This window comes from Panthera tigris, chromosome A1 (genome assembly GCF_018350195.1).
Source record: "Panthera tigris isolate Pti1 chromosome A1, P.tigris_Pti1_mat1.1, whole genome shotgun sequence".
In the NCBI taxonomy this organism is placed as follows: Eukaryota; Metazoa; Chordata; class Mammalia; order Carnivora; family Felidae; genus Panthera; species Panthera tigris.
In genome coordinates this window covers 4,583,897-4,595,743 of record NC_056660.1, presented here as the reverse complement: position 1 = coordinate 4,595,743, position 11,847 = coordinate 4,583,897, and the positions used below count along the sequence as shown (strand labels likewise).

Below are 11,847 nucleotides of genomic sequence, written 5' to 3'. Positions count from 1 at the left end.
TACGGAGGACCACCTACTTGAAACGGGAACTGTAACAAAATCCAGGGTGGATAAAGCTTTCACGGAGTCGTATTAATTACTTTCGTGGAGTGTCGGCCCTCTAACACTTCCTTGAAATAGTTTTGCTGAGAAACGGGCAACAGAGAACCTGGCTCTCCCGGGATATTGTAACCCTTTTGGGGGTGGGGAACCGGGGTGAGAGAGGACAAGGCGATGAGGAGGCCGGGCGACGACGCGGCCACCCACAATAAGCGAAGGTGGAGGAGAGAGGAAAGCCGTCGCAGCAAACACGGCCGACCATCCCCGGTTCACGACAGCTCAGGTTTGCGGCTGGGTGCCGACGTGCCCAGCCTAGTACCTCCGGCCTCCCAGACGCCCTCGCGGTTAGGCTTGACCAGCTGACACGCTTCAGCCAATGAGGTGCGAGAGGGGTCGCTGGGCGGGGCTTCCAGGAACGCTTCGGAAAGGAGAAGTAACTGATAGCCGCCATGTTGGCTTTCGCCGCCTGCCCTTCTTCGTGGAACACGGAGCTAGTGCCTCGGCGGTGGCAGTCATTTTGCCACCGCAAGGAGGAAGACGACGTGCGAAGCGTGACTGAGCAGAAACACAGAAAGAGCCTGGAACCCGCGGACGGCATGGAGCTGCCATGTCGGCCCTGGATGTAACGGGAGAGGAATGGACCGCTGTTGGGCTCAGCCACCCCACGCAGGCTTCGGAAGGTCCGCAGGGCTGGCCGAACGCAGTCCTGACGTGCGCGGGGCTGGACAGAAAGGACCCAGAGCCCGAGTCCCAGCCCTGCTTCCGGGCCTTCCTGTGAGTGTGCGACCTCGGTCCGTCGTGTACCCGAATGCGAAGCTGGGGGGGGGGGGGAGGGGGGGGGAGAAATCGCCGTCCTGACACCCCCACGGGCCGTTTTAAAGTCCAAAAGTTAGTTGAACACATTTCAGAAGCATAGTGTTCTATATAAAGTATTAATCCCTTTCCTACTAAGGCACGAAAAGGGGTTAATATGACGGGAACGGGCTTAGGAGAAAACATTAGGAAGATGCGGTATTTGGAATTCGAAGTCTCGGAAAGGCGACTTCAAGGGGTTCCCATAAAGGGAAACTTCTTAGAAGTCGGGGCCAGATTCTTTCATTTTCATGCCCTCTGTCGTGACTATGTGCCAGCCTCACAAAGTAGGCCCTGATAATTCGGTTTCATCTGGAAGCGAGGCGGAAGTCGGTACTTGAAAGCAGGACAAACCTAGGACGCGCCCGAGGGAACTGAAGCTGCGGGGCAGGAAGTCCCGGGAAGGGAAGGGAAGGCAGGGAGGCGGGAGGCAGCGGAAGAAGTTGCTAAAAGCCTCCTCCCCTCGCAGGCCGAGGGCTGCGGACTGACCACCGAACCCGAACCCCCGCAGGTTCTTGAGCAGGAAAAGGGACGTAAAGGAAACGATGTCCTAGCACTGCGATCTGGCAAAGGGTGACTGGTTCCTAGAGACAGCAGAGAAGGGGGGAGAAGACGGAAGGTAGACAATGGAGTTAGCATTTGCCTGTGGATTCAGAGCTTACAAAACTGTTAGATGAACGGGAAACTAGTACACGGGAAAAAAAAAAAAAAGCTTATGGTTGGACATATGGTAGGTTGGTTTTGATGCTGAGAGCTAGAGAAAAATCACGGATGGACCCACATCGTGCTCTGTGTTCTTCTGGCCCTATTCTTTTTTTTTTTTATTTTAATGTTTGTTCATTTTCTAGAGAGAAAGACAGCATGAGTGGGGGGTGGGGGCGGAAAGAGAGGGAGACACAGAATGGGAAGCAGGCTCCAGGCCCCGAGCTGTCAGCACAGAGCCCGACGCGGGGCTCGAACTCACGAACCCTGAGATCATGACCTGAGCTAAAGTGGGACGCTCAACAGACTGAGCCACCCAGGCGCCCCTCTTCTGGCCCTATTCTTGGGCCTGAGTTCTAGGAGCAGGTCTCTGTCTTCATCTCGAGGTGTAGGATTTCCACTAGACCCCAGTGTTCTCAAACAATCCCTGTGCCTGGGTCTCTCGTTTGCTAATTCGTCAAACGCTGGAGTCAGAAACCTTGCCTCTGATCCCCAGTCCGGTGGTAGGTGCCCTGCTAGCCCGGCCAAGTTCCCCGAGGTTCACTGCCTGGCTGCCCGTCTGAATCTAAGAATGCTTTCAGCTCCAGAGGCCCCATCGCAGGGTCTGTGTGTGTTGTCCATCTGCCCAAGCACTTGCCACATCTAGGTTCCCATGGCTTGGAAATGGAGGTGGGGGATCCAGAAGTTGCTACATCTCGGTATGTAGATAAGCAGAGAGAGCTGGTGGGCCCATGAAAGACTTGGTGTTTGACAAGAGGACACAGCACACATGGGTGTTACCGCTGAGGGGAGGGAGGGAAGCCAGCATCCTTGATGGACTCCCGCACATCCCAGTGGATGGGTGGTCCAGCAGCAGGTGCAGCCAAGAGACACGGGTGCCCGGAGACCAAGGGGATGAGACTGTGAGGCCTGTGTGGACCAGGTGGTAACACAGAGGTCAGCCACTCTCCCCTCCTGCCCCCCGAAACCTGCCCTATGCCCAGATGGTGCACAGGGAATGGGAAAGAGAAACTTGAAACACTGAGGATTCACCCCAGAGACACCGAGTCAGTGTGGTAGAGCCAATTACAGCCACAATAACTGTGCTATGCTTTTTTTCCCCTCAGTGGAGATTGTGCTCTCAGGACATTTGAGATCAATTTTAGGAAACAAACTTACATTTCTGTATGTCTGCAACATTGTATGTAAATTTCAACACCAGCACCCACAGCTTCAGAAGGGCTCATTTCAGTGGGCACAGGGAAGACTGACAGAGTTAGAAATGGAACCTCCTACTGAGGGGGGGCAGGTGCTAGATACACCTGATGGTCAGGGAAGAAAAGCAGGTCATGGGATAAGCAGGGGATAAGCCAGGGATAAGCAACAGGTGGTGGGTGGACCAAAAGGTGTCCTAGGGTTCCCTAACAGGTGGGCCAGGTGGAGAGGCTGAGCAGAGAGCTCCAGAGACTGTAGCAGATGGTGGGGACTGGGGCACTGGCCCCACCCACAGAACCGGGGCAGAGGGCAGGCAATAGTTCAGGGCCACACAAAGGAAAATGGCAAAAGAAAGCAGAGTTTTGGTCCGAAGGGGCAAGGGAACAGGACAAGTTATCAAGCCAGGGACATAAGCACTGGAACTACATCTGGTGCGGATGTGGCTTCCAGAAGAGGATGCAACCCAGTGTTGGACCAGACAGACAGCACATCGCCTGGGAGTTTCACTAGAGCTTCTTAGTTTTCCTGGTCCGGGAGACAGCTGGCTCCAGATCCTGGTGTAAGGCTGACTGCACAGACTTTCCAGGGCCATGTGGGATTTGTGGTTGCTGGCAGAAAGTCGAGAGTGGGTAGGGACAGGTATCAACTGGTCCAAAGTGAAGACAGAGGTAGAGTGGTGCCTGGGTGAGATCCTGCCTGGCAAACTAAGCGAAGGGAACTTCGGAAGCCGTGTGATTGGTTGTGGCTTCAGGCCCGATGAATTCCCCCCACACACCTTAGGATGTCTGGGCCTTTTTCCAAGGAGTGAGCAGGTAGACAGTACCTGCTGGAGTTGTTATGTTGGTCTCAGGGGCCTGTCCAAGTCGTGAATACCCAAGTGCCCAGCCGTCTTCCCAGTGAGTAGTCTTGCCCTGGGATCCCGGGGGATCTGGTGTGCAGCTCAGGGACAGATAAGCCCTGGGACTAACTTCTGCCTGTGGTTTATCAAAGGGGCGGGTGGGGAAACACCTGCTAATTGGAGGTTGAACCAATTGCCAGAGTGGCGGTTTAGGCCAGGCGTAGATCTGCAAAGGGATCCCCTTGGGAAGTGCTTCCAGGAGAGAGGAGACAAGACAGTGGCTAGGGGGAGAAGAGCAGGGAACACCAGTGGAGACCCTGGATGTGTCACTGTGGTAGACCGAGGTTCTAACTGGTTTAAGGACCACTGACCTCTAGAAACTGATGAAACACTAAAGACCTTTTCCCAGAAAAGCAAGCACACTTGCTCATACGCATGAATTTCAGTGGAGTCGGGAACATTCTTTGAAGGATCTTCCCTCCCCAAGAGACATTGTTCTTCAGCAAGACAGCTACTGAGTCCAAACTTTTCAGCCATTGCAGATAGAATAAGAAGGGGCAGCAAAGTAGCTCAAAATTTCACCTGAGATTCATGAGAGGTTAGATATGACATTATAGTTAGAGCTGAAAGCGACCTTTGCCATCTGTGGGAAACTTGGGTCTTTGATCTGGAGAAGTAAACCCTGGACGTGGCCTTGGGCGTCTGAAGCTGTGGGTCACAGTCTTGGCCCTGGTACTTGTTCAACTAAGACCTGAGCTGGTCACTCCACCTCTCTGGGTCTCAACTTTCTCATCCACGAGAGGGGGCTACTCTCTGATGTACGGGGTCCTGGTAAGGTGATGTATCTGAGATGATACAGACGACAGTGGAACTCTTGGCAAAAGATGATGTTCTGTGGGAAATGTAAATTATGTCACCAAGTCACCTGCCAGCTTGTGGCCCACAAGGACGAGACTTGGCCCTTCTGAGCCCAGCAGTGTTGCCCTCAGACCCCCCTTGTTTCCCCGAGAGCCTGGAGGAAAAACCTGCAGTTTCCTAATTGAAACTCACCGTCCTGGCCATTTGTAGCACCAGCCTTGGGCCTCCTGGGCCTATAAAACACAAAGCCTCGGTTCACTGGGTTTATGAGCCTCAGGATTGCTTCACTCATTGTTCTGGATTGAATTGTGTCCTCTGAAACCTCCAGTACCTCAAAATGTGACCTTATTTGGAAATAGGGTCCTTGCAGATATAGTTTAGATGAGGTCAGTAGGGTGGGCCTAGGTCCAGTATGACTGGTGTCCTTATAGAAAGGGAAAACCCGGACAAAGAGACGGACACATATAGAGGGAAGATGATGCACACAGACACAAGGAGAAGATGGCCATCTGTGAGCCGAGGACAGAGGCCGGGCACAGATGCTCCATTCGTGGCCCACAGAAGGGACCCTGCCAACACCCTGATCTTAGACTTCTGGCCTCCAGACGGTGAGAAAACAAAATTCTGCTCAAAATTTTAGCCACTCCGTTTGTGGTGCTTTGTTATGGCAGCCTTAGCAAACTACTACCAAAAAAAAACCACCCCAAAAAAATAACAAAAAAAAACAACCCCAAAATGAAAACCAAAACCAGCTCCTTTCCTTTCTCTCCTTTCTTTCCCTCAGATTTGCAACAATTGGCCAGGAAGCAGCACATCAAACTTAGACAAATATGTATTTTTACTGGAGGTTGAAATTCTGCGTGTCCTATGAAATCGTATTTGTCCAAGGTTAAAATCATCTCCTAAGTTAGGAGTTAGTTCCTTTTACAAAAGACCATCACTCAAGATGCTTCACTTCCCACCTTCCCAGTAAAGTTAGAACTCATTTTCCCCACCCGGGAGATTTTTGCTTGATCCCGAGAATTACTGCAGGATAAAGGGGAACATAATGAAATGCTAATGGTATTTACTGAGGGTAAACACTGGCAAGCTTAGGAGCCTCTGGCATGATTCATTTGCCTGACGGAGACAAGCCTATTTCTCTCACAAAAGTTTGCAAACCTAGCACAATCTGAAAGACAATGAGGACAGGGATACTTCTTTTTAGATCAGTCTTTTGATCTCCGGAAAACAATGTGTTCACTTTCCTGAGCCAAATTAAGAAGTTCTTGGTTGCCTTTAAACAGCAGTGGGCCTCAGAAGCTGTTCAGGGAGCGTTAAGCTCAGCTGAGCCCGTGTGTGGGAGAGAAGTTTTCCTAAGCAGATTATTAACAGGAAATTATTTGTCTGAGGTTCCAAATGGTCTTTCACCGCCAGGCCACAAAAATTCCTTATTTTTAAATGATCATCATGGGCAGAAATAACTAGAATATTCAGAAAATTCACTAGATAAATTCTAATTCTAGACCTCCCAAAGCGAAATTGACGGGCTCGGCTTTGGGGACCACAGTGTCCCCCAGTGCTGTTGACCTCTGGGCCCACTGGGCTTAGACAGTAGCCTCCAGTGCAAGGCTGGCACCCGGTAGGTCCAGAAACGCTGGATGGATTTAGGTGCCATGTGAGCTGATGGAAATTGGATGAAGTACGTTCCGTTACCTTTGAGAGATACGGTCACGCAGCACAGATGTCAGATGCAACACCTTGGCATTGGCGTGCGAACCTGGCAAAGTTATGTAGCCTCTGTGGGCTTCAGTTTCCTCAGAGTAACTTAGCTTCTAAGTCTCTTTGAACCTCGAAAAGGTCATGGCAAAGACTTCCCTCGTGTCACGGTGGAGCGCAAGACCACTACAGACCGAAATGACAAGACATGGGTTCTGGTCCCGGCTTTGCCACCAGTGAGTGAGCCCAGGGGCCCCCTTCAATCTGCAAAATGTTTTGGTGCCTCAGTTTCCTCTTCGGTAAAGTGGGGAGGACTTCTGTGAGAAATTACATCTGTAACAGAGGAAATATCCTTTACTCTGAAGGCTTGTAGAATGGGATCTGTATTACCAGTTTTAAGACTCGAGTGGGATTTTGGAATAAGGCCTCCTTAAATTCAGCTTAAGTAAATTTTTTTTTTTTTTTTTGGAATGTTTATTTTTGAGAGAGAGACAGAGCATGAGTGGGGGAGGGGCAGAGAGAGAGGGAGACACAGAATCGGAAGCAGGCTCCAGGCTCTGAGCCGTCAGCACAGAGCCCGACGCAGGGCTCGAACCCACGAACCATGAGATCATGACCTGAGCCGAAGTCGGATGCTCAACTGACTGAGCCACCCAGGGGCCCCAAAATTCAGCTTAAGTGTTATCAGGAAGGGATAGTAAGTGAGAATAATATTCTCAAGAGGCCATATTACTCACTATCAAGAAGTGCCTGTACTCTCAGACTTTCATTTGAGCATCTTATGTGCCTCATCACAGAGTGGGTCTGATGACTCACTTCTTGGGTGAGGGCTTGGAGGCAGGCAGCTGAACTATTCTATTTTATGAAGTCTGATACTTGGCGATGTGTCCAACCACCTCTTGTTACTGTGTGTTCTTGAAATTTTACTCCTTCCTTTTGGACCTGATCATCAGATGCCCAGAGGTGCTAGTGACAGTATCCCTGAAACAAACTGTTTCTCGGGAGGGTTGTACCAATTCTACACTTCCTCTAAGACGGTTGTAGCTTGTTAATTTCCCCACAACTGGACCGGCATTGACTATTGACATTAGGCTGAATTTTGCTACTTGAATAAAAGACCTACCACACTGGTCTTTTAATGGGCATTTGCTTCAATACATTGAATATATTTTTTTCAATGGTTGCTTACCAGTTGTTTGTTTTGGTCCTAAGATATCTTTTTCTATTCTCTATCTATTGGGGTTTTAATGGCTTTCAGCATCTTATTTAATAACATGCTTGGATTACTTTCCTAGGGGTGTCATAATAAATTGCCATGAACTGGGTGCCTGAACGCAACAACAATTTGTTCTCTCCCAGTTCCGGAGGCTGCAAGGCTGAATCAAGGTATCGGCAGAGCCACGCTGTCTGTGAGGGCCCTGGTGGACTTTCCTAACCTGCCTCTCCCAGCTTCTGCTTGTTGCTAGCAATCTTTGCTGCCCCTTGACTTGTAGACACATCGCTCCCACCCCTGCTTCCATCTTGACACAGCCTTCTCCCTGGTGTCTCTGGACAAATTCCTCTCTTCTTAGAAGGACACCGGCCATGTTAGGACCCACCCTAATCCAGTATGACCTCATCTTCATTTTACTGCATTTGTAAGGACCCTATTTTCTTTCCTATTTTTTTTTTTTTTAATTTAAATTCAAGGTAGTTAACACACAGTGTAGTCTTGGCTTCAGCAGGAGAATCCAGTGACTCATCTCTTACATGTGACACCCAGTGCTCATGCCAAAAAAGTGCCCTCCTCAATGCCCGCCATCCACTCAGCCCCTCCCCCCACCCACCACCCCTCTAGCAACCCTCAGTTTGTTCTTATTTAAGAGTCTCTTATGGTTTGCCTCCTCCTCTGTTTTCATCCTCTTTTTGCTTCCCTTCCCCTGTGTTCATCTGTTGAGATTCTCAAATTCCACACATTAGTGAAATCGCATGTTATTTGTCTTTCTGTGACTGACTTATTTCACTCAGCATAATAGTGTAAGGACCCTATTTTTAAATAAGGTCTAAGGCATTATTAGGACTTAAACCTATTTTCTTTCGAGGGGTGGTACCTTTCAGCTCACAACAATATTGGAAAAGAAAATATGGGCGGAAGGCTCTTCTGATGGGGAAAGAGCAGAAAACTGGCAGGTGAGTGACAGAATCTGAGGACAATCTGTGTAGGTTTATTACCATCTGTTACATCAAGGTAACGGAGAAAGTTATGTGTTTGAAATTTTAAACTATTTGAATTTGAAAAACATATAAAGTAGGTCTCAAGATTTCAGTGCTTACTAACCGCTGGAATTATAAACATCAACTCTGCCAGTCTAGTAAAGTAGAAAGCACATAGCTACATAGAGTCAAGCGCTTGGGTGGTTTCCTGGTTCTGGGCTGCTTAGCTATGTGACTTGGAATCATTTGCTGAATTGACAAAATCTATTCTTGTTCCGAAGTCGCTAACACCGAGCCTGATAAAGGGCTCGAACTCAGAAACTGTGAGATCATAACCTGAGATGAAGTCAGACACTTAACCGACCGAGCCACCCAGGTGCCCCTAGGGCTTTTAATTCTAATCTGAGACTAATAACCTATGATTGCAAAGGCCATAATAAGTTAAATCCATTTGCTTCTGTTTTCACGTCTATGTTTGTAGGGGTAAATGGCTCTCCAGCTTTATGGTTACTAAACACAAGCCTGGTAGTTTAGGTTAAAGTTAGTTTATATTTAAAGCGTTGTTATCCTTGAATACTGTGTTGGATTTGGGGAAGGTCTAGAACTCTGTCAGATGCTGAGATGCTCAGATAATCAATCCACACTTTGTTCTTTCCACAGGAAGAGAGGATATTTTCCAAATATAAAGGACTCATTGATGTTGGAAGTGAAACTAGTGATTCAACTATAGAATTTCATCTTCAAAGCACTTTCTAAACAAGAGAGTTGGTGGGACCTGGGGTGAGAGATTCCGGAACCCAATATAAATAGGGTCAGATGTAGAAAGATCCAGAGTCAGCCTCTCTCTGCTGAGGTCAAATGTGCTTGTTGAAAAGTTTGGTTTTATGTGTATTTCTGTTTGTGTGTAGGTCCTTGTGAAACGACTAAAATTAAGCTAGGTATTGTTTGTGGATCTCTGCGGTTCACTGAAGTGAAAAAGCCAAAAATGATGATATAATGAGGCAGTGGGCCCACAAAATCTGGGCTAATTTTCTAAGTTTTTTACTGGTAAGCTATTAAAGAGTTTATATAACATAATGACGGTAGCCTCTGTTAGAACATGAATACTTCAGAGGTGCCTGGCCGGCTCAGTCGGTAGAGCCTGTGACTCTCGATCTTGGGGTTGTGAGTTTGAGCCCCATGTTGGGTATAGAGATTGCTTAAAAAAAAAAAAACAAAAAAACATGAATACTTCATGAGGAAATGGTTTGAGTTCTTTTTATTTTTGCAGCCTTAGTCCCTTACATACAGGTGGTATTTAATGGATGTTCGTTAAGCAGGTTACAACTAGGGCAACCTATAAAAGTTTTATCTCACCAACTATGGAGTCTCAGTTGGAGAAGAAAAAAGTGAACACCGTCGATTTTTTTTTTTTTTTTTTTTCTAATTCCTGTGTCGCTTCAGGGACAATAATGTGTTCTGTCAGACCCAACTAACCACCACTTTGGGGAAGTCTGGTATTTTCCTTGTCTTCAAAACTGCCCTCTAACTTGCGTTGGCACATGGGGTGTTAGGTCTTCACGTAGCTACTTACCCACCTGGCTCAAGCATCTCAGATGAACTTGGTAGAAACAACCCCTTAAAAACACTGTTTGCAAGAGTGAGCTAACTATGACTTAGAAGTTCTACTCTGGATGTTCCAGCTTGTGTGTGATTATACAAGGTAGACCAGGCAGTGTTTCCCAATCCCCCCCCTTTTTTTTTTCGCTTTTTACCAAAAACAATCCAGCAAGTTTTTTCCAGTTATGATTCACAGTCCTGGTCTTAGAGCAATTTTGACAGTGTTAATCATTTGTAGGGGATGCTTTCTTTAACCTTTATGTTAAACTAATTTTACACTGACAAAGACGTGGTAAAAATAGTACAGAGTTCCTGTGTATCCTTCAGCAGCTTCCCTAATGTTAACGTCTAACACAACCACAGCACGATGACCCAAACCGGGATATTGACATTGATTCAACACTATTTTTACTAACCTGCAGGCTTTATTCAGAATTTACCATTTTTCCCACTCATGTCCTCTTTCTGGTCGAGGATCCAATCCAACACTCCGCATTACATTCTGTTGTCAAACTAAAGTGTTTGCTCCAAACCATTCCCCTTCTTCAGTCTTTCTGTGTCTTTCATGACCTTGACACTTTCAAAGGGCACCAGCCAGTTATCCCCTCAATTTGGATTTCTCTGATGTTTCCTCACGTTAGGCGGAGGGTATGCATTTTGGGCAGAAATGCCACAGAAGGTACTGCGCCCTTCTCAGTATCTGTAAAAAAATTTCACATTCACGTTTTGTGTGAGTGTGGGAATTTGCTCCTTAAAAGATAATTACTCCCTAAATGTATATATATACATGTATATGTATATGTGTATGTATATGTGTATATATATATTCCCCCCCCCCCCCCCCCCGTATTTCTTAGGGATTTGGCATATATATCCCTTAACGACTTAGTTTGGAATCATGATCTATGGAAAGATCCCCTTCGAAGAGCGTGCGTTTCCCTGGCCCTGGGGACACTGGGGAGAAGATGGAGCAGACTTGCTTTCTCTTTACCCTGTTGGTAGATTCGTCGTCAACCAGGGGCCTTTTGCTGCTGAGACAGCTGGCGGTCCGTTCCCAGGCTTCGACTGATCACAAACTGCTTCTTCGGTTGGGCTCATCCAGAAGCCGCTGAGACCACAATCTGAGTCTGGGTCACTTACCTGGTGGCAGGGCAGCAAGAGAGGGAAGAAGACTGGGGCGTTTAATCTGCAGCCCCTAGCTGTCATTGCACGAGGGCTGCTCCCAGGGCACTTTTTTTCTGGTGTTCTGGCCCATTCCAAACCCGAGAACACCTCCGGGTAGAGAGTCACTGGGACCTGCAGTAGAATGTCTAGAAAGTCCTTCATGTTTAAGGCAGTTGCAAGTGTCTAAAGATCTGGGAGGGATACTACGGTGCCCTTTCTGCCTTCCCCTTCTTGCTTGCTCTTTTTCCTCTCCGCATGTTCTCTAGTATTTAAAAAGCAAAATAAGACAAAAAAACAAATACGTGGTAGATGGAATGAGGAGAGGAGGGGAGGGCATCAGAACGGAAGTGTTGTGTAGGTAACAGTCCTCAGCACCCGGCAGTGCTATCATTAATATACTCTTACACTTATGAATCAGTTGGTGCTGGGTTCTATTTTTAAAAGACGAATGACCCAAGGCAGAAGAAAAAAAACAAAAAACGTGTTTTCTAAACTTAAAAAGCTGTTGTTTTCCAAGTTGTGGTCTTTCTTCCCCGGCTTTCGAACAGTGAGGCCAATTATAAAGAGAGATGCCTGAGTGTGGGGATGTCCCAGTGGCACCCACACTTTGCTCAAAACACCCCACCAGATGAAAGCATAGAACACCCAACACGGGGGGTTACTCTTTTCAGAAATGTTCTGGCAACTCGATGCCACATCTCGCAGTGGGA

General features: G+C 47.7%; 1 long non-coding RNA gene across 2 annotated transcripts; it reads left to right on the top strand.

Annotated features, from left to right (window-relative positions):
• Positions 1 to 520: 520 nt before the first annotated feature.
• LOC122237955 lies at positions 521 to 9,516 on the top strand. Of its 2 annotated transcripts, XR_006216787.1 has the most exons (4): positions 521 to 813; positions 7,477 to 7,567; positions 8,263 to 8,350; positions 9,035 to 9,516. It is a non-coding gene; the product is annotated as an uncharacterized LOC122237955 (long non-coding RNA). The 2 variants fall into 2 exon arrangements; XR_006216797.1 differs by lacking the exon at positions 7,477 to 7,567.
• Positions 9,517 to 11,847: the final 2,331 nt, after the last annotated feature.